The sequence below is a fragment of the Carcharhinus amblyrhynchos genome, chromosome 6 (assembly GCF_965287045.1).
Source record: "Carcharhinus amblyrhynchos chromosome 6, sCarAmb.v2.hapA, whole genome shotgun sequence".
NCBI classification, from domain to species: domain Eukaryota; kingdom Metazoa; phylum Chordata; class Chondrichthyes; order Carcharhiniformes; family Carcharhinidae; genus Carcharhinus; species Carcharhinus amblyrhynchos.
In genome coordinates, this window is record NC_137329.1 from 73,536,097 (window position 1) to 73,556,233 (window position 20,137).

Consider the following 20,137-nt stretch of genomic DNA (forward strand, 5'->3'; position numbering starts at 1 on the left):
ATGTAACCAACGAGAACTCACCTGCCAGCAAGTTCTTCTTTCTCCTGTTTGAAGGAACAAAATCGAGGTTTTCCTGCAATGAAATAATAAGGAGGTGGGTTTGAGAAATACTTTTACAAGTGGAATTTGGCCTTGTTGTTAGAGGATGTGTGTTGTGGCGGGAGGATGAGGAGTGACTATTTATTAATACAGGAGGGGAAGGGAAAGGAAAAGGAGTTTTTCAAATGTGTTGTTGGAGGGTTGGGAGTAAGCAAATAACTGTAGCGAAATCTTTGCATAGAGGAAAGATATTTATAGTACCACGTACTTCCTCTCCTAAAAAAAATGCTCTGCAGGTGGAGCTTGGCTGAGCTTGCACACAATCACATCTAGCAGACGGTGCTTGTTCAAGAGTTACCCTGGTCTGGGGAAATGAAAACACGTTTTACTGGAGTAATAGATCAGGTGAACAGTCCTGATAGATTCAGACTTTGTCAATCAGGTGAGTGATTGTGTGGGCCCGGTCTAAGTCTGGGATTTGGGAAATTCCTGTTTGTGACTTGCGAAAGTCCTATTGTTATTTTGAATCTGCCTATCTTCGGCCTCTGCCATTATACGACGTCTACTTCAGACTTGTGAATTTTGGGTGTAATTGAGATTTTATTGAGTATAGGGTGTTTCCCTCTTGGAGAACTTCATTGGGCTGGGGGAACTGGAAATTCTTACCTGTGTGGCATAATGGTTAACACAGCTGCCTCAGCGTCAGGGACCTCGGTTTGATTCCTGACTTGGATCACCGTCTATGTGGAGTCTGCACATTCTCCCCATGTCTGCACGAGTTTCCTCCAGATGCTCCAGTTTCCTCCCACAGTCCGAAAGATTTGCCGGTTAGGTGAATTGGCTATGCTAAATTCTGCCTCAGTGTAACCCGAACAGGGACTGGAGTGTGGCGAACTAAGGGATTTTCACAGTAACCTCATTACATTGTTAGTGCCACAGTAGGCTTACATTAATAAATAAACTTTAAACTGTCAAGCTGACAGACTTATGGCTGGCCTGTCAAATTTTCCATTCCATCTGCAACAGTTCTCCCTGCCTGGGGGGGGGGGAGAGGAATTTGAAAATCCTGGCCAGAGGTGGGAGAAAGAACACAAGGGAAGGTCTGCGACTGGGTAGATGTAGGAGTAATTGATTATATGACAATATTTCATAGTTCACCAGGCAAAGAGTCTTAATGACTCTAGAAAAGAGGCAAAAGGCTTGGCTAGACAGGGTGTAGATGGCAGAATAATGAACAGCCATTCAGCTGCAAAAATCATGAAAAATAACATCGGGACTGGAATTGTTGCTGCAAGAGGACACAGGTTTAAGGTGCTGGGGAGTAGGTTCAGAGGAGATATCAGGGGTAAGTTTTTCACTCAGAGGGTAGTGGGTGAGTGGAATCAGCTGCCGTCGGTGGTGGTGGAGGCAAATTCAATAGGGTCTTTTAAGAGACTTCTGGATGGGTACATGGGACTTAATAGAATTGAGGGTTATAGGTAAGCCTGGTAGGTAGGGATATCATCGGCGCAACTTGTGGGCTGAAGGGCCTGTTTGTGCTGTAGTTTTTCTATGTTTCTATGACTGGGACTTGTTTGAAAAGAAACAGAATCAAAATGGGCGACAGAGTGTATGGTCTGAAGTTTTTGAACTCAACGTTGATTCCAGAAGCTGTCCAGTGCCTCTTGAAAAGATAAGGTGCTGTTCCTCCAGCTTGTGTTGAACTTCATTAAGACATTGCAGCAGGGCAAGGACAGATGTCAGTGTGAGGTGTTGTGCCTGCTGTATAGTGTGTTTTAACCCTTATACAATGGACAAAGAACAGCGAGTTGACTTGTTAATACTGTAATATTTGTACACAATGTTAATCAATCACAGAATCAATATTAAGTTATTTACAGAATACTAAAATTCAAGTTCAGTACTAGACATTGACTTAACTTTTGTGTGACTGGCAAGTACCCAGGCAGATATTGGCCTTTATTTGTGAGTTGGTCTCTTTAGTCCTTGATGTGGCCTGGTCCTTCAGTCTGGTCTGATAATCTTGCTCTAGTCTTCTTTCTGTCATTGGTATGGTGGCAGTTGCTTGTGGTGGTCACTGTTATTCTGTTCCTTCCTCTTCTTCGTCCTTGCAGTTATGTCATTTATGTGTGAGAGAGAGAGAGTTCCTTTTGTAGTGCAGCATCTTTTATCCCTCATTGGTTCCGCGCCTTTTGGGTGGTCTCTTGTTTATTGCCAATCAATTGATCAGGGTTTGATCACCTTGAACGATAGAGTCCAATCAGGTGCTGCCACACCTAGCTCTGGCCATGCCTGTTGGCACTGGAGGCAGGTAGTTCACACACCTCCCTCCCAAGTAATGGGTTAAGGTGCCCTGGTAAACAACTCTGAACAGAAAGTGTCCATTGTCTTTGAGATGGCCTATGTCCTGTGTGTTTTGCAGTCTGGAGCTGCAGCCTCTCTCTCTCTCTCTCTCTCTGTCATTTAAGGCTGTCTGTTTCTGTACTTAAGGCTGTCTGTTTCTGTACTTGACCAATTATCCCAGCATGCTTTGTAAATCGCCATCTTAAGTGGCCCATTTGACCACAGTCGTTTTTGAACTCAATGTTGATTCCAGAAAGATGTTGAGTGCCTATTGAAAAGATAAGGTGCTGTTCCTCCAGCTTGTGTTGAACTTATTACAGCATTGCGGTCGGCCAAGGACAGAGATGTCAGTGTGAGAGCAAGGTGGAGAATTAAACTGACAAAACATTGGAAGCTCAGGGTCACGCTTGTGGACTGAGCGGAGGTATTCCATAAATCAGTCATAAGAACATAAGAAATAGGAGCAGGAGTAAGCCAACTAGCCCTTCGAGCCTGCCCCGCCATTCAATAAGATCATGGCTGATCTGTCTTGGCTCAGCTCCACATTCCCGCCCTCTCCCCATAACCCTTAATCCCCTCTCTTATCAAAAACCCATCAACCCGCGTCTTAAAAATATTTAGCGAGGCAGCCTCCACCACTTCAACGGGCAGAGAATTCCAGAGATTCACCACCCTTTGAGTAAAGAAGTTCCTCCTCAACTCCATTCTAAACCGCCCCCCCCCTTTATCTTGAGGCTGTGCCCTCGAGTCCTACTATCCTTTCTGAGCGGGACGAGTCTCTCCACCTCTATCCTATCCATCCCATTCATCATCTTATACGTCTCAATGAGATCTCCCCTCATTCTTCTAAACTCTAACGAGTACAAGCCTAATCTATTCAGCCTCTCCTCATAGCTCAACCCCCTCAACTCCGGCATCAGCCTAGTAAACCTCCTCTGCACTCCCTCCAAGGCCAAAATATCCTTGCGTAAGTACAGCGCCCAAAACTGCACACAGTACTCCAGCTGCGGCCTCACCAATGCCCTATACAGCCGCAGCAAGACCTCCGTACTTTTATATTCAATCCCCCTCGCGATGAAGGCCAGCATCCCATTCGCCTTCCTGACCACCTGCAAGCTGGGTTTTTGCGACTCATGCACAAGGACCCCGAGGTCCCTCTGCACCGTCGCCTGCTGCAGTTTTTCTCCACGTAAGTAATAATCCTTCCTACCATTATTCCTACCAAAGTGGACCACCTCGCGCTTGCCAACATTAAATTCCATTTGCCATTTCCTGGCCCATTCGCCCAGCCTATCTAGATCCTTCTGTAGACTCTCCCCACCCTCTGCACAATTTGCCTTTCCACCAATTTTGGTGTCATCAGCAAATTTCGACACCCTACACTCGGTTCCCTCCTCCAGATCATCTATATAAATGGTAAATAGCTGAGGCCCCAGCACCGACCCCTGGGGCACTCCACTAGTCACCATCTGCCAATCCAAATAGCACCCATTGACCCCCACTCTCTGCCTCCTATTTGACAACCAGTCCTCTATCCACGCTAACACCCTACCCCCAACTCCATGCCCCCTTACCTTCTGCAATAACCTCTTGTGAGGTACCTTGTCAAACGCCTTCTGAAAATCCAGAAAGACCACATCCACTGGCTCTCCTCTATCCACCGCCCTAGACACATCCTCATAGAACTCCAGTAAATTTGTCAGACACGACTTCCCTTTAACGAAACCGTGCTGCGTCTGCTCTATCAAGCAATTCCTCTCAAGATGCCTCGCTATTTCCTCCTTGATGACGGATTCTAACATTTTACCTACAACATACGTTAAACTAACAGGCCTATAATTCCCCGCCTTTTGCCTGGCACCCTTCTTAAACAACGGCGTAACATTAGCCGTTTTCCAATCTTCTGGCACTTCCCCGGAATCCAGCGACGTCTGGAAAATAACCACCAAGGCATCCACTATCACTCCGCCATTTCTTTCAGGACCCTCGGATGCATTCCATCCGGTCCTGGGGACTTGTCCACAATCAGCCCCTCCAGTCTGTCAAGCACCACCTCTCTAGTAACAGTAATGTCATCGAGACCCTCCAGTCCTACCACCTTTCCATCTCTAACATCCGGCAAATTATTCACATCCTCCTCCGTGAAGACCGAAACAAAAAAGTTATTCAAGACCTTAGCCATATCCCCATCCCCTACCACTAAGTCCCCCTTCTCATCCTCTAAGGGACCAACGTTCACCCTAGCCAGCCTCTTCCTTTTTATATATTTATAAAAACTCTTGCTATCCTTTTTTATATTAAGCGCTAGCCCAGCTTCATAGTTTCTCCTACCCTTCTTTATAACTTCTTTGTCAATCTTTGTTGACATTTAAACCTCTCCCAATCCTCTTCTCGCCCACTACTCTTAGCTACTCTAAACGCCTCCGCTTTTAATTTAACACTTTCCTTCACCTCCTTCGTTATCCACGGCTTATTACCTCTCCTCCTACGGTCCTTTTTGACCATCGGAATAAATTTCCGCTGAGCACCAAGAAAGATCTCCTTAAAGATCCTCCACTGCTCCTCAGCAGACCTACCTTCCAGCGCGCTCCCCCAGTCCACATTCGCCAATTCTTCTCTCATCCTACCGTACTCCCCTCTGTTCAAACAAAGGACGCGTGTCCGGGAACCCACTTTGTCCTCCTCCATCTGCACCAGAAACTCCACCATACAATGATCGCTCTCCCCAAGAGGATCCTTCACCACAAGTTCCCTAATTCTACCCGCCTCATTACATAGCACCAGATCCAAGATAGCTCGCTCCCTCGTCGGCTCCAACACGCACTGTTCCAGGAAACTATCCCGGCAGCGTTCCAAGAACTCCTCCTCGAGCCCACCACGTCCAACATGGGTCGACCAATCAATATGCAGATTGAAATCCCCCATAACTACGGCCGTCCCATTCCTGCATGCCGCACTTATTTGCGTGTTAATAGCCCGCCCCACCTCCAGATCATTATTCGGGGGCCTATAGATGACACCCACCAGCGTCTAGTGAAGGAGCAGAGAGAGAGAGATAAGATTTTACCTGTTAAAAAGCTGTTTAAATAAGTTTAAAGCACTTTGTTCTCTGTAGAACTGTTTAAAGCATTTATTTTATTGTATTTACTGCTTTAAGAATTCTGAGGGAGTGATTAAAAGGAGTTGTGGGCCAGCCAGCTTTAAATCAGTCACCTAGTCTGTGTTTTGTTCCCCCCAGTGTGGAGGACACTGTATTGCGAGCAGCAAATACAGTTGACTAAACTGAAAGCAAGTAAGTTGCTGCTTCACCTGGAATGAATGTTTGGGCCATTGGACGGTGAGGAGGTGTAACATCTCCTGTGATTGCATGGGAAGGTGCTGTACGAAGAGGATGAGGAGCTGGGGATGATCGCAGAGTGGAGCTGGGTGTTGGGGGGGAACAGCCCTTTCAGAATGCTGACAAGGGGAAGGAACATGTGTTTGGTGGTGGCATCTCATGGGAGCTGGCAAGAATGGTGGACAATATTCTGTTGAATGTGGAGGCTGATGGGGTTGAAGATGAGGGCAAGGGGGATCCTATTGTAGGTCTGTCCATGAGGGGAATGGGTGAGGACAGAGAGCAGGAAACCGACCGGATGCAGTTGAGGCTTCTGTTAACCAAATGGGGGGGGCGGGAGCAGGGGGGGCGGGGATGTGAACTTTGGTTGAGGAAAAAGGAAAATGCATCAGAAGTATTCCTGTGGAAAATTGTATCATTAGAACAAATATGACAGGGAAAACTGGGAGAATGGAATGGAATCCTTAAAAGAAGCAGGGTGTGAACAAGTGAACAAGTGTGAACAAATATTTTTAAGACGCGGGTTGATGGGTTCTTGATAAGAGAGGGGATTAAGGGTTATGGGGAGAGGGCAGGAATGTGGAACTGAGCCGCGACAGATCAGCCATGATCTTATTGAATGGCGGGGCAGGCTCGAAGGGCTAGATGGCCTACTCCTGCTCCTATTTCTTTCTTTTTTTCTTTCTTATGCAGCCACGGTAACTTTTGAGTCAGTGCACTATATAATGAATATTAATTAATGGCCTGATCCCCATAATCATGTGAACAGGGTAAACATGGATAGCTTACAAGGGAGTAAGACAATTGAGTGGTTCAAAAAAAAATTATAAACCTGTGTAAATGAAACTCAAGTGATTTATTTGTTGGGATGATAGTTCAAATGAAAGTTTTAACTCCAGTGATATGACTCAGAGAGAAACAGGTAACAACATCTCTCAAAATAATTCAATTCATTATTTACTTTCTTTTATTCTTTGAGCTGAGGATTCACTGGCAAGACTGGCATTTGTTGGCCTTGCCTAATTGCCCTTACGCTGGGTGGCTTGCTGGGGCAGTTAAGAGTCAAGCACCTTGCTGTGGGCCTGGAGTCACATGTAGGCCAGCCCAGGTATGGATGTCAGATTTCCTTCCCTAACGGACATTAGTGAACCATGAACCAATCGCAAATTGAAATCAGCTAATTTTTTTGTTTAAATTCCATAGCTGTTTTGGTGGCATTTGAACGCATGTCCTCAGGGCGTTAGCCTGGCCCTCTGGATTATTAGACCAGTGAGATTATCATTGTGCCATCATCTCCCCAGGTACTTTGTTGTAGTATATGTATGAGGGTGGTCTAGAAAGCTTGTAACTGCGCACTTATCTTCACCCATCTAGAACCATCCTCATAAAAGCAAAATACTGCCAATACTGGAAATCTGAAATAAAAACAGAAAATGCTGGGGAAAATCTCAGCAGGTCTGGCAGCAGCTGTGGAGAAAGAAATGCAGCTAATGTTCTGAGACCACATGATCCTGTAGAAGGTCACATGGATTTGCAGTTAATTGTGTTTCTCTCTCACAGATGCTGCCAGACCTGCTGAGTGTATCCAGCATTTTATGTTTTAGAACCATTTTTAGCTTTTTCACTCCCAACCTCGTCTCTTCCACTTGACATGGCCGTGGCTCTAATAAAGGATGTAGTTAGTACAAATTAATTGCTGGTTTAAACGGCCAGTATCCAGCCCACTGCCATGTCTGATCTCTGCTTTCAACAGTTGTATTATTTCTTTGCCTAATTCCTGGACTTCTCTGGGTATTAAGACTTTACTTCTGCCCTGCACTCTTAGATTAGATCTCTGATCTACTACTCTGTTCTTTAAACTTTCATATTCATTATACTGGACTGTTCCCCACACCTGCCCATGCCCCTTCTTTTCACCAACCCCGCCCCCCCCAAAGGCATTGCCTTACTAGTGGTCGCACTGGTTTTTCAGCGTCCGCTAAAATTTGGTTCCTGCCCAGATATTCACTCTCCTTAGATAAAGCAAGTTTTTTCACTGCTTCTGAATCTTATGATGAACTCCATACACGTTACTGTTTCTTTTTCTGCCTGGAACTAATCCTGTGAAATTTTCTGGATGTATGTTCCCACAGAAACACCTCCACCAATAAGTCCTTGGATGCGCTTCAGATAGTTTCTGGATTTTACATCTGTCACATTGGAATAAGCGTTTGTCAAAGATCTATACTGATTCCCTTTATTTAAATCAACTTTATCCCACCACTGGACCTCATCCTTCAACTTGGCATTCCCTCCTATTTAATCCTCTTGACTTTCCATTTAATACATTTGTATATTCTAAGTACCCTGTATAAACCAGGCCTACGAGATCCATTTTTCCCTCTTGTCTGTTCATGTGTACTTTTTGGCTCCATTCTAGGCCTTGGCAAACTCTCCTAGTCACCCCCTCCTCTCATCATCCCTCTTTTCATTTCTTCCTTCTCAGGGAATATGCCCTCCCATATCCCTATCGTGACCCTTCAGCATTCCTTCAGCTTCACTGCCACTGTCCTAGGTTTGACTTGCTCTTGGCTAAGCCTACTGCTTCCCTCTGTGCCTTCCTTGACACCCTCCATTGCCGCAACCCTCATGAGCAGCAACTACAACTGCCCATTCTGTTGTCTGGTGACCTTCCCATCCAACATGTTCCATGGGGGCTGATCCAGCCTATCTCCTCTCTGCCCACCTCACCCTTCCAAGTTCTGATACTCCAGTGTCTACCTGAGGCCCAGCTCTCACTGGTCCTGCTCCACATCTCCCTCCAAAATGTCCTTTCACTTGTGAACTAGGCCCTTGATCACTGAGTTCACTAGGGATGATTGCATTGGCATTATCACCTTGATGGAAATCTAGCTGAAGGGTGTTCTAAGTGGTGCTGCACTTTATGCCTGTACATTCTACAATTTCCTTGCCAAAATCATCATGGTGGTACCATGATTGTTGCCAAATCACATCTTGATTCCTCTCCTGTCTCATTTAAAATCCTTGTTTTCTACTCCAGTTCCATAAAAATGTTCTACATAGTGCAGAGGAAAGCACTAAAGATATCACAGAATCATTTCTCATCCTGAATGATTTAAATCTCTACCTCAACTCATCATTCTCTTAGTTCATTGACCTCTTAACTGTCTTTAATTTCGCTTCTGCATAAATTACTCACTCCCTCCCTACCTCCAATTTCTCACAGTCACTCCATTGATCCTACGATCGCTTACAACCTTTCTACATTTATCGCATCAATCACAGATTAGTTCAACTCTGATTGTTTCTTTGTATCACTCTCTCCATCCACATTCCCCAAATTTAACTTTCATTTTGAGCTGATTTCCATTAATAATGAAGTTAGGAACATAGGAGCAGGAGTAGGCCATTTGACCCAGCTGCACCATTGGATCATGGCTGTTCATCTAGTCCTATGCTACTTTCCCACACTAGCTCCATATCCCTTGACATTATTAGTATCGAGAAATTTATTGATTTCTGTCTTTAACATGTTCAATGATTGAGCTTCTAAAGTCTTGTGATACAGTATTCCAAAGATTTACCATCCTCTGAGAGAAGAAATTCCTCTTTATCTCAGTCTTAAACTAGCATCCCTTTATTCTGAGACTCTGCCCTCTTGTCCTAGACTCTCCCATGAGGGGAACATCCTCTTGGCATTTACACTGTCAAACTCCTTAAGAATCATATGGGCAGGATGTTACAGCCTCGCTCAGGTGAGACTGGAAATTCCTGCCAGAGGTTAATGGAGATTTCCATTGTTGGACCCTCGTCTGCTCCAATTCCATGCTGGACGAAGCGATAGAGTTCTGGTATATATGTTTCAATGTGATCACCTCTCATTCTTCTAAATTCCAATGAGTTGGGTCCCAACTTGTTGAACCTTTCCTCATAAGACAATCTGTCCATGCTAAAGATCATCCTGGTGAATCTCCCCTGACTGCCTCCAATTAAATAGTATATTTTCTTAAATAAGGGGACCAAAACTGCTCACTATACTCCAGATGTGGTCCCCCCAGTACCTTGTACAGTTGCAGCAAGACTTCCCTACACTTGTATTCCAACCTCCAACATTGCATTAGCCTTCCTGATTACCTGTGTGCTAGCTTTCTGTGTTTCATAAGAACATAAGAACATAAGAAATAGGAGCAGGAGTAGGCCATCTAGCCCTTTGAGCCTGCCCCGCCATTCAATAAGATCATGGCTGATCTGTCGCGGCTCAGTTCCACTTTCCTGCCCTCTCCCCATAACCCTTAATCCCCTCTCTTATCAAAAACCCATCAACCCGCGTCTTAAAAATATTTAGCGAGGCAGCCTCCACCACTTCAACGGGCAGAGAATTCCAGAGATTCACCACCCTTTGAGTGAAGAAGTTCCTCCTCAACTCCGTTCTAAACCACCCCCCCCCCTTTATCTTGAGGCTGTGCCCCCTAGTCCTACTGTCTTTTCTGAGCGGGAAGAGTCTCTCCACCTCTATCCTATCCATCCCATTCATCATCTTATATGTCTCAATGAGATCTCCCCTCATTCTTCTAAACTCTAACGAGTACAAGCCCAGTTTATTCAGCCTCTCCTCATAGCTCAACCCCCTCAACTCCGGTATCAGCCTAGTAAACCTCCTCTGCACTCCCTCCAAGGCCAAAATATCTTTGCGCAGGTGCGGCGCCCAAAACTGCACACAGTACTCCAGCTGCGGCCTCACCAATGCCCTATACAGCTGCAGCAAGACCTCCCTACTTTTATATTCAATCCCCCTCGCTATGAAGGCCAGCATCCCATTAACCTTCCTGACCACCTGCTGCACCTGCAAGCTGGGTTTTTGCGACTCATGCACAAGGACCCCGAGGTCCCTCTGCACCGTCGCCTGCTGCAGTTTTTCGCCACGTAAGTAATAGTCCTTCCTACCATTATTCCTACCAAAGTGGACCACCTCACACTTGCCAACATTAAATTCCATTTGCCATTTCCTGGCCCATTCGCCCAGCCTATCTAGATCCTTCTGCAGACTCTCCACACCCTCCGCACAATTTGCCGTTCCCCCAATCTTGGTGTCATCAGCAAATTTCGACACCCTACACTCGGTTCCCTCCTCCAGATCATCTATATAAATGGTAAAAAGCTGAGGCCCCAGCACCGACCCCAGGGGCACTCCACTAGTCACCATCTGCCAATCCGAATAGCACCCGTTGACCCCCACTCTCTGCCTCCTATTTGACAACCAATCCTCTATCCACGCTAACACCCTACCGCCAACTCCATGTCCCTCGACCTTCTGCAATAACCTCTTGTGAGGTACTTTGTCAAATGCCTTCTGAAAATCCAGAAAGACCACATCCACTGGCTCTCCTCTATCCACCGCCCTAGACACATCCTCATAGAACTTTCGTGCACAAGTACCCCTAAGTCCCTTTGTTCTGAGCTGTGGCCTGGGTTCTGAATTCACCAATCAAGACAAACATCCTAATTACGTCTATCCTGTACGAATTTTGTAAGCTTCAATAAGATCATCTTTCATTGTTTGAAATTCCAGAGAATACAGGCCCAGTTTTCTCAATCTCTCCACTTAAGACAATCCCAGCATCCTAGCGATCAGTGTGGTGAGTATCTGTTGTACTATCGCTAGAATATCCTTCTTTAGATAAGGAGACAAATCTGTACACAATACTCCAGATAGATCCTCCTATGACTCCGTATAATTGTACCAGATGTGAAGTTGCCAGTGTTGGACTGGGGTAGGCACAGTAAGTATCTCTCAAAACCAGGTTAAAGTCCATCAGATTTATCTGCTAGCACGAGTTTTTGGAGCGTTGCTCCTTGGCTCACTTGATGAAGGGGCAGCGCTCCGAAACCTTGTGCTACCAAATAAACCTGTTGGACTTTAATCTGGTGTTGTGAGACTACTTACTGTAATTGCACCAGGACATTTTTATTCCTATAATCAAATCCTTTATGATAATGGCCAACATATCATTTGCTTTCCTAATTACTTGCTGACCTGCGTGTTAGCTTTTGGTGGCTTGTGAACAAGGAAACTCCGGTCCCTTTGGGCATCAATGCTTCCCAACCTCTTGCCAGTTATAAAATACTCAGCATTTCTGTTTTTCCTGCCAAAGTAGATAACTTCTCATCTATTCACATTATATTCCATCTGACATGCTGTTGTTGCTCATTCACCTAGCCTGACCGGATCCCCCTGAAGCCTCCTTGCATCTTCCTTGGAAGTTTCTCAACAAGATCAAGAGCTGTGAAGTAGATTGAATGTTTCCTCAATGGGACTTTCAATAGTTGAGTTGACCGATTTAAGATGGGTGGGATTTTACAGCCTCACTCACCCCAAAACCATAACATCTTGCCGAAGGTCAACAGGCTTTCCCATTGCCTGTCCCACACCCGCTCTTATTGCTGTGGCAGATGGGGCGATAAAACTCCAGCCAATAAGATTAAACAATCATTAAGGAGCTCATGAACTACTTCATCAATAAAATTGAGACCATCCCCAATCAGCTTCCTCTCCCATTTCTCACCGATCCCCTAGCCACTATTATTCTAATAGTAATGGCAACAATTGCACATGAGGGTTTGGATAAACACATTTAAGACAAGGCACATGGGAACAGATATGTATATATCTATGTAGGTACCACACTTAAGAACATAAGAACATAAGAAATAGGAGCAGGAGTAGGCCATCTAGCCCTTCGAGCCTGCCCCGCCATTCAATAAGATCATGGCTGATCTGTCGTGGCTCAGTTCCACTTTCCCGCCCTCTCCCCATAACCCTTAATCCCCTCTCTTATCAAGAACCCATCAACCCGCTTCTTAAAAATATTTAGCGAGGCAGCCTCCACCACTTCAACGGGCAGAGAATTCCAGAGATTCACCACCCTTTGAGTGAAGAAGTTCCTCCTCAACTCCGTTCTAAACCGCCTCCCCTTTATCTTGAGGCTGTGCCCCCTAGTCCTACTGTCTTTTTTGAGCGGGAAGAATCTCTCCACCTCTATCCTATCCATCCCATTCATCATCTTATACGTCTCAATGAGATCTCCCCTCATTCTTCTAAACTCTAACGAGTACAAGCCCAGTTTATTCAGCCTCTCCTCATAGCTCAATCCCCTCAACTCCGGTATCAGCCTAGTAAACCTCCTCTGCACTCCCTCCAGGGCCAAATATCCTTGCGCAGGTGCGGCGCCCAAAACTGCACACAGTACTCCAGCTGCGGCCTCACCAATGCCCTATACAGCTGCAGCAAGACCTCCCTACTTTTATATTCAATCCCCCTCGCTATGAAGGCCAGCATCCCATTCGCCTTCCTGACCACCTGCTGCACCTGCAAGCTGGGTTTTTGCGACTCATGCACAAGGACCCCGAGGTCCCTCTGCACCGTCGCCTGCTGCAGTTTTTCGCCACGTAAGTAATAGTCCTTCCTACCATTCTTCCTACCAAAGTGGACCACCTCACACTTGCCAACATTAAATTCCATTTGCCATTTCCTGGCCCATTCGCCCAGCCTATCTAGATCCTTCTGCAGACTCTCCACACCCTCCACACAATTTGCCTTTCCCCCAATCTTGGTGTCATCAGCAAATTTCGACACCCTGCACTCGGTTCCCTCCTCCAGATCAAGACACTTCAAGACATCAGAGTTGTGTGTGCTCTGCTCAAAGCAAAAGTGAAACTAAAACTGGATCACATGATGCATATCCCTTCTACTGATGTCATGCTGCTATCCCTTAAAGGCATATTATAACTTCCCACCATGTTCCTCCTTGCCCTAGCCCTAAACTGGCAGCAGTTCTTAGTTTCTTTTCTACCTCCCTTCATGCCTTTTCTGAGCTCAACTTCTGCAAGAGACCTTTCTCCTGTTCCTTCAGTCCTACAATCCTATTCATACTAAACTGTTGACCATCCAGCTTCCCTTCTTGGCTTCTAGCGTGAGCAGATATTGTTAACTGTTCTCTCCTCAGGCACTGTTTCACTTTCCTTCAGATCTCCCAGCTCCTCAGGAAACTGAAACCTTGACTTTTCCATCCTTGTGAATTACCACCCCATGTCCAGCCTCCCATTCTCCTCCAAAGTCCTTGTCCTTCAAACTCACGCCCATCACTTTATGTTTGAATGTCTCCCATCAGGTGTAACCGACTCCCCCTCCCCACCCCAGTTCTGAAACAGCTCTTATCAATGTCACAACTGACATCCTTTGACATGACTGTAGGCTTTGATACTGTTGGTTACACCATTCTCCTTCAACACCATCACACAATCATGCAAGGATACTATTGCCTACATCCATTCTTATCCATCTATTCATCACCAGACGTGCACTTGCAATGGCTTCTTTTTTCATTCCCTCACTGTTCCTCTGGAATTCCCAAAGAATCTATCCTTGGCCTTCACCTGGTACTAATCTGCAAGCCACTCCTTAGTGACAACTTAGACCAGATTTTGATGGAATGAGAACAGCATTGGCAAGGCCAGCAATTAATGCGCAGTCCTAATTGTCATATGGGGAATTCATCCATGGCGATGCTGTTGAATATTAGGGAGGTTTGGAAAGATTTTGTTGATAGAGATGATCATTGCCTGACTCTAGTGTGGCCTGAATATTACTATCCATTTATCAACCCAAATCTGAATGTTGTCCACACCTTGATGCGTGCAAATACAGACTCCTTCATTGTTGTTAGAGTTGTGAATGGAATTGGACACAATGCAATCTTCAGTATAAAATTGGAAATTCTAACTTCCTGATGAAGAGAAGGTCACTTTGAGGTTGCTGGTCACAGCATCAATTGCACTTATAGCTTGATGAGACCCGTTTCCTCTTTCACTCCTTCATTACTCTCTCTGGTTTATTGGATCACTTGTTTGATATTCAGTGTAGAGAAGCAGAAATTTCCTCCGACTAAGACAACCATTTTCTTGGTCCAGTAAAATCCCTGTCTGCTTCCTCCCCTGGCAATTATCTCCAGCTGAATATTTGTAACTTTGGTGCCATCTTTGACCCTGAAATGAGTTTTTGACCATACGTTCAGACGATCACTGAGACTGCTCATACCCAACGCTGCAAGATTGTTTTGGTTTGAACTCGGGATCAGCTCATTTGCCTTGGAAGCCATCATTTTTACCTTTGTCACCTCTCGACTGATTATTCCAACGTACTCCTGGATGGTCTCCCATGTTCTACATCCATTAGTTTAAGCTCTCCAACATTCTGCTGTGCTTGTTTTTACTCACTACAAGTCCCGCTCTCCTATCACCCCTGTGCTCTCTGACCCACTTTGATTTCCAGTTAAGTTATGCTGAGGTATCTAAACTCATCCTTGTTTTCCTCTCCATAACCTTGCTCTTCCCTCTCTCCAATAGCCATCTGAGATATGTGCTCTATACTTCTACGCATCCCTGACTTTAAATGCTCCGGTGGCCACGAATAAGTTGCCATGGCCTAAGCTCTGTTGTTCCTTCCATATATCTCTCCATTCCTCCACTTTGCTTTCTTCCTTTAAGACACTCCTTGCAACCTCCAGAGAGATGCACTGGAGGAATTAACCAAGACAGTAAGTGCCAAATCCACCTCAACTACCATCTCAAAGTATAAGGGCATCAGATGCACGGGGATGTCATCATTTGGAAGTTCCTCTCAAAGCCACTCATTGTCCTAACTTGGAAATATACTGCCTGTTCCTTCATTGTCACTGGGTCAAGATCCTGGAACTCCTACCCTAACAGCACTGAGGGTCTACCTACACAACAGGGACTGCAGCAGTTCAAGAGGGCAACTCACCACTTTCTCAAGGGCAACTAGGGATGACAATAAATGCTGGCCTAGCCAACAATGCCCAGTACCCATAAAATTATTTTCAAAAACTACATCTTTAACCAAGGGCATGATCTTACCTGCCATTCATGCCATGCTCCCGCTGCAGCGAGGTTGGAGAATTTGACTGTCAGCCAAATCTCCGTTCACTGCAGCTGGATGAGAAAATCCCATTGCATGAATGGTGGTAACATTCCGGTCAGTTTTTGGTCGTCTGCCCTAATATCTACTTAAGTGGCTCAGTGTGATACTTTGTTTGATAATGCTCCTGTGAAGCACCTTGAAATATTTTATTATATTAAAACATGCTATGTAAATACAAGTTGTTGTTGTTGTTGTTGTTGACTGGCATTAGAAATGGCCACTGTGCCTGCTTATCCACCAATGACTTGTGCCCTTCTAAGTAATTAGTTTTCAATGTGCAATTGAGCAAATTGAGAGGTGTATTGCAACACCACATGAATGTTAGTCTTTTTATCGTATTTGATTGGAATCGGGCCATTATTGGTCGAGTGAGGCAAGAAAGACTTGATGTACTTCATTGCTGAGATAAATGAGCTGACAGTGTTATGTGTTGAGAGAAAACCTGCAGTTATGATACAGCAAAATCTCTGCACCTGTGTAGCAGTTTTTTTTAGGTACTGTTGGCTTGTACAGACATGTGAAATTAGCACAGTAAAAAGAAGCCCATACTAGCTGGAGTACATGGCTAGACACTCCCATCCCACCCTACCTCTCCCCTTCCATTACCATCATCCCCTGGGAGAGGAAAATTCCTGTCCAATCCCTCCTCCACCCTTAGGTACTTGAAACTAATTGAGGAGATTGTCTTTTTGACAGGCACTGAAGAGCTTCAATTTACAGGGCAATGGACCAAGAGCTGGAAGGTGTGATTAATCAGGGTTGGCACTTTTTAATATGGTTCAATGACAATGAACCAAATCTTTCTGTAAATTTTGCTGTGTTTCTACCACCCTGGGCCTGGTTAATGTTACCAGGCAATGTCTGCTCCCCAGCCAGAAACAGGCCTGTCTCTCACATGGAATGCTGGAAATCTCAATGGGGAGGGACAGGTTAAATGTTTGTTCTGACCAGCATTTTGAAGGATGAGGGATTAAGTGACTAAAAGGAGGGAGCAGGGTTAATGGGAGATGTGATGACTACTTTCATCCAGGGCAAGTATTGATTTCCATAAAAATGAAGTATTGCAAGGTAGGAAAGTGATGGAACACAACACAACATAGGAAATGGGAGCAAGAGTAGACTATTCAACCTTTCAAACACATTCCACCATTCAACGCGATCATGCCTGATTTTCCTGCACTTTCCCTATTTTCCTTGATGTTCTTCAGATCCATAAATCTATCGATCTCAGTCATGAACATACTCAATAGCTGGAATTTTACTGGCATGTTCTCCCCGATTCTGGGGGCGGGCAAGGCTTGGAGAACACGTTCTCTGTTAGCCTCAGGCAGGATTGTCTGAACCTCGGGCGGATGTGCCGGTAAAATTCCACCCAATGATTGAGCATCCACAGCTCTCGGGGAAGAGAATTCCAAAGGTTCACCACCTTCTCAATGAAGAAATTCTACTTGTTATGACCAATTTGTTATGATTCTTGATGAGGTGCCCCCAGTGGGGAGGCAATAATGTAACAGTATTATTGCTGACTATTAATCCAGAGACTCAAGACTTCTGGGGTTTCAGGTTCAAATCCCAGCACGGTAGATGGTGAAATTTAAATTCAGTCTAATGATGACCAATTGTCAATTTTCATAAGAACCCATCTGGTTCACTGGTGTCCATTAGGGGGAAAAATCTGCTGACCTTACCTTGTCTGATCTACATGCGACTCCAGGCCCACAACAGTGTGGTTGATTTTTTTCAATTGCCAATCAGTTCAAGAGCAATTAGGGATGGGCAATAAATTCTGGCCCAGCCTAGCCAGTGAAACCTGCCTCCAATGAATAAAATATTGTTGGTTTATGATAAACTGTCTTCCCTTTGTTGATTCAAGTCCTGCAGTTGCTTGCAAAAAGGTTAATTTTAAAAAGGATCCCTTCCTTAATGGATTCCTTTTCCCAGTCCAAAAGTACTAGTGTCTTAAAAGGGGCAAATTTAACCAGGCTCTTTTGAGTTAAAGGAAGAGTGAGTTTATTAGTCACCAAAATATGATGAAAAAGATAATAAAATGCCGCACATAGACACACAGTTTAGAAATGAGAAGTGAGTCCAGAAGTAAAAGTTTAAAAATAAGATATGCAAGTCAGTTTTTGGCTTGTCTGTAAAGAGTAGGTGGTGAAACATTGTGGCAGTTAGGTTGGGTGATTCCAGTGGCATTGACTTTGACAGTTAAGCAGTTTGTGGATTCTCGGTTCTGCAGGTTAGCTGAACGGTGTTATCCTGATCCCATTTTAACTGTGATGTTGCTGACCTGTGACTTACTTCCAGTAATCAGAGAGAGACGTTTTTTACCTACAAGCACAGGGATTTTTTGTGGATGTTCTTCAACTGTGTCCTTACTGAGAACAGTAGAACTAGAACACCAGACTAACACACTAGACGAGGATTGCAGTTGGTTTTTAGCCACTTTTCTTGTGTATTCCTGGAAGAAGAAACATACAACCATGCCTTTCCACCCAGGAACTGCTCTCCTTCAACTCCTATCATGTCTACATAGTGTGATATAACTCACAGAAGATGGTTTCTGCTGAAGTGACAATAGCTTCCTCCAGAATATTACTGTTCAGTTTTTGCATTGCATCTCTTCTATGTAGTATCTCTCTGAAATTGGCCTTGACACCTTTTTACATATTACACTCCATTCTCACTGCATTAGTTGGTCAAGTGTAATCCACATAGGGATTGAAGCAGATGATTGGCTTACAGTCTCAGCCAGTTTCTGCTTGTACATCCCTTTTTAAAAGCACATGTCTTACTTAAAATTTCAATCTGCCTGTAAGTAATTTGAAGCTATGATCCATTGTCATGACACTCCTAAACTCAGTCCTAAATGACCTGTTCCAGTCCCCCAGTTTTAGAGAAGGGGCTCCTCTTTTGTGAAAGGGTCATCTGAAGAATTTTATATTATGGGTTTGAAACTGTGGCAAACTTTTGTGTGTTACATGAGAACAATGACAACATACATCAGTGTCTTTAAATGTACTAAAATGGTCAAAGGCACTCCCGTGTTTAATTATGGTTTATGTCTCTATTCTCCTGTCAAAGGCTGATTTGGGAAACGGGGACCAAGTCTGAAATTTTCCCGTTTTGGACAGAACATCCTGTGGCCAGATAATATTTGATGATGCTCCTGAGAAGCACTTTGAGACGTTTACCTATCTCAAGAGGTGCGTAATTATTTCCAGTTTGCTGCTGTACCCACAACTTGCTTCCCTGCGTCAGCATTTCATTGTTTGCACAGAGGAGGCTACCAGTGGGATTTCTGTTGCCAAGCTTGTGAGTGGAAAGAGAAGGTTGGCAATTTTACAACAGCAGAATAAAACAAGGGCGTGAACATGACAGAGAAGGTTCTAGAGCTTTGGAATCAGTCTTACGCTGAAGGTCAAAGCCTGAGGCCTGGACTTTCAGTAGATGAGAGCAGTGTGAAGTGAGAGGGAGCTGCTACGTGAACTTCTCCAGTCACCCGAGGAGAGTCAAACAGATAAGGTTAACAATTGATTTTGCCATTACCACTGTTCACCCTATTGTCATCTTCACTGGGTACAGGCATGTTGGTGTAGTGGTTAAATTATTAACTCTGAATTAAACTTCCGCTTTGAAAGTTTGAATTCAGTTTTGAAAATCTGGAAGTAAAAAGTTCATCTCAGTGAATGTGACCACAAAGCTGTTGGGTTGTTGTAAGAACCCAGCTGGTTCACTATGTCCTTTAGGCAAATAAACCTTTTCAATTTCTCTGGTTTGATCTGTGTAGGACTCACCAATAGTGGTTGAGCCTTAACCAATCTGTGAAGTAGGTTGGGGCAAGAAGGATTGGGCAATATATTCTTGTGCATGAGTCGCAAAAACCCAGCCTGCAGGTGCAGCAGGTGGTCAGGAAGGCAAATGGGATGCTGGCCTTCATAGCGAGGGGGATTGAATATAAAAGTAGGGAGGTCTTGCTGCAGCTGTATAGGGCATTGGTGAGGCCGCAGCTGGAGTACTGTGTGCAGTTTTGGGCGCCGCACTTACGCAAGGATATTTTGGCCTTGGAGGGAGTGCAGAGGAGGTTTACTAGGCTGATACTGGAGTTGAGGGGGTTGAGCTATGAGGAGAGGCTGAATAGACTGGGCTTGTACTCGTTAGAGTTTAGAAGAATGAGGGGAGATCTCATTGAGACGTATAAGATGATGAATGGGATGGATAGGATCGAGGTGGAGAGACTCTTCCCGCTCAAAAAAGACAGTAGGACTAGGGGGCACAGCCTCAAGATAAAGGGGGGGGGGGGCGGTTTAGAACGGAGTTGAGGAGGAACTTCTTCACTCAAAGGGTGGTGAATCTCTGGAATTCTCTGCCTGTTGAAGTGGTGGAGGCTGCCTCGCTAAATATTTTTAAGACGCGGGTTG

The 20,137-nt window shown here is 44.9% G+C and overlaps 1 protein-coding gene across 3 annotated transcripts in view; it reads left to right on the forward strand.

The window, feature by feature from the left end:
* Nucleotides 1-20,137, forward strand: part of svopl (SVOP-like) — a 123,023-nt gene continuing 102,886 nt past the window's right edge. Inside the window, exons 1-2 of one of the 3 annotated variants that reach the window (XM_080190655.1) lie at nt 1-94; nt 18,801-18,922. The gene's annotated coding sequence lies outside the window, so the exon portion shown is untranslated. Of the gene's footprint in view, nt 95-335; nt 482-18,800; nt 18,923-20,137 lie in introns of all 3 variants that reach the window. The other 2 variants (XM_080190653.1, XM_080190654.1) reach the window with 2 other exon arrangements.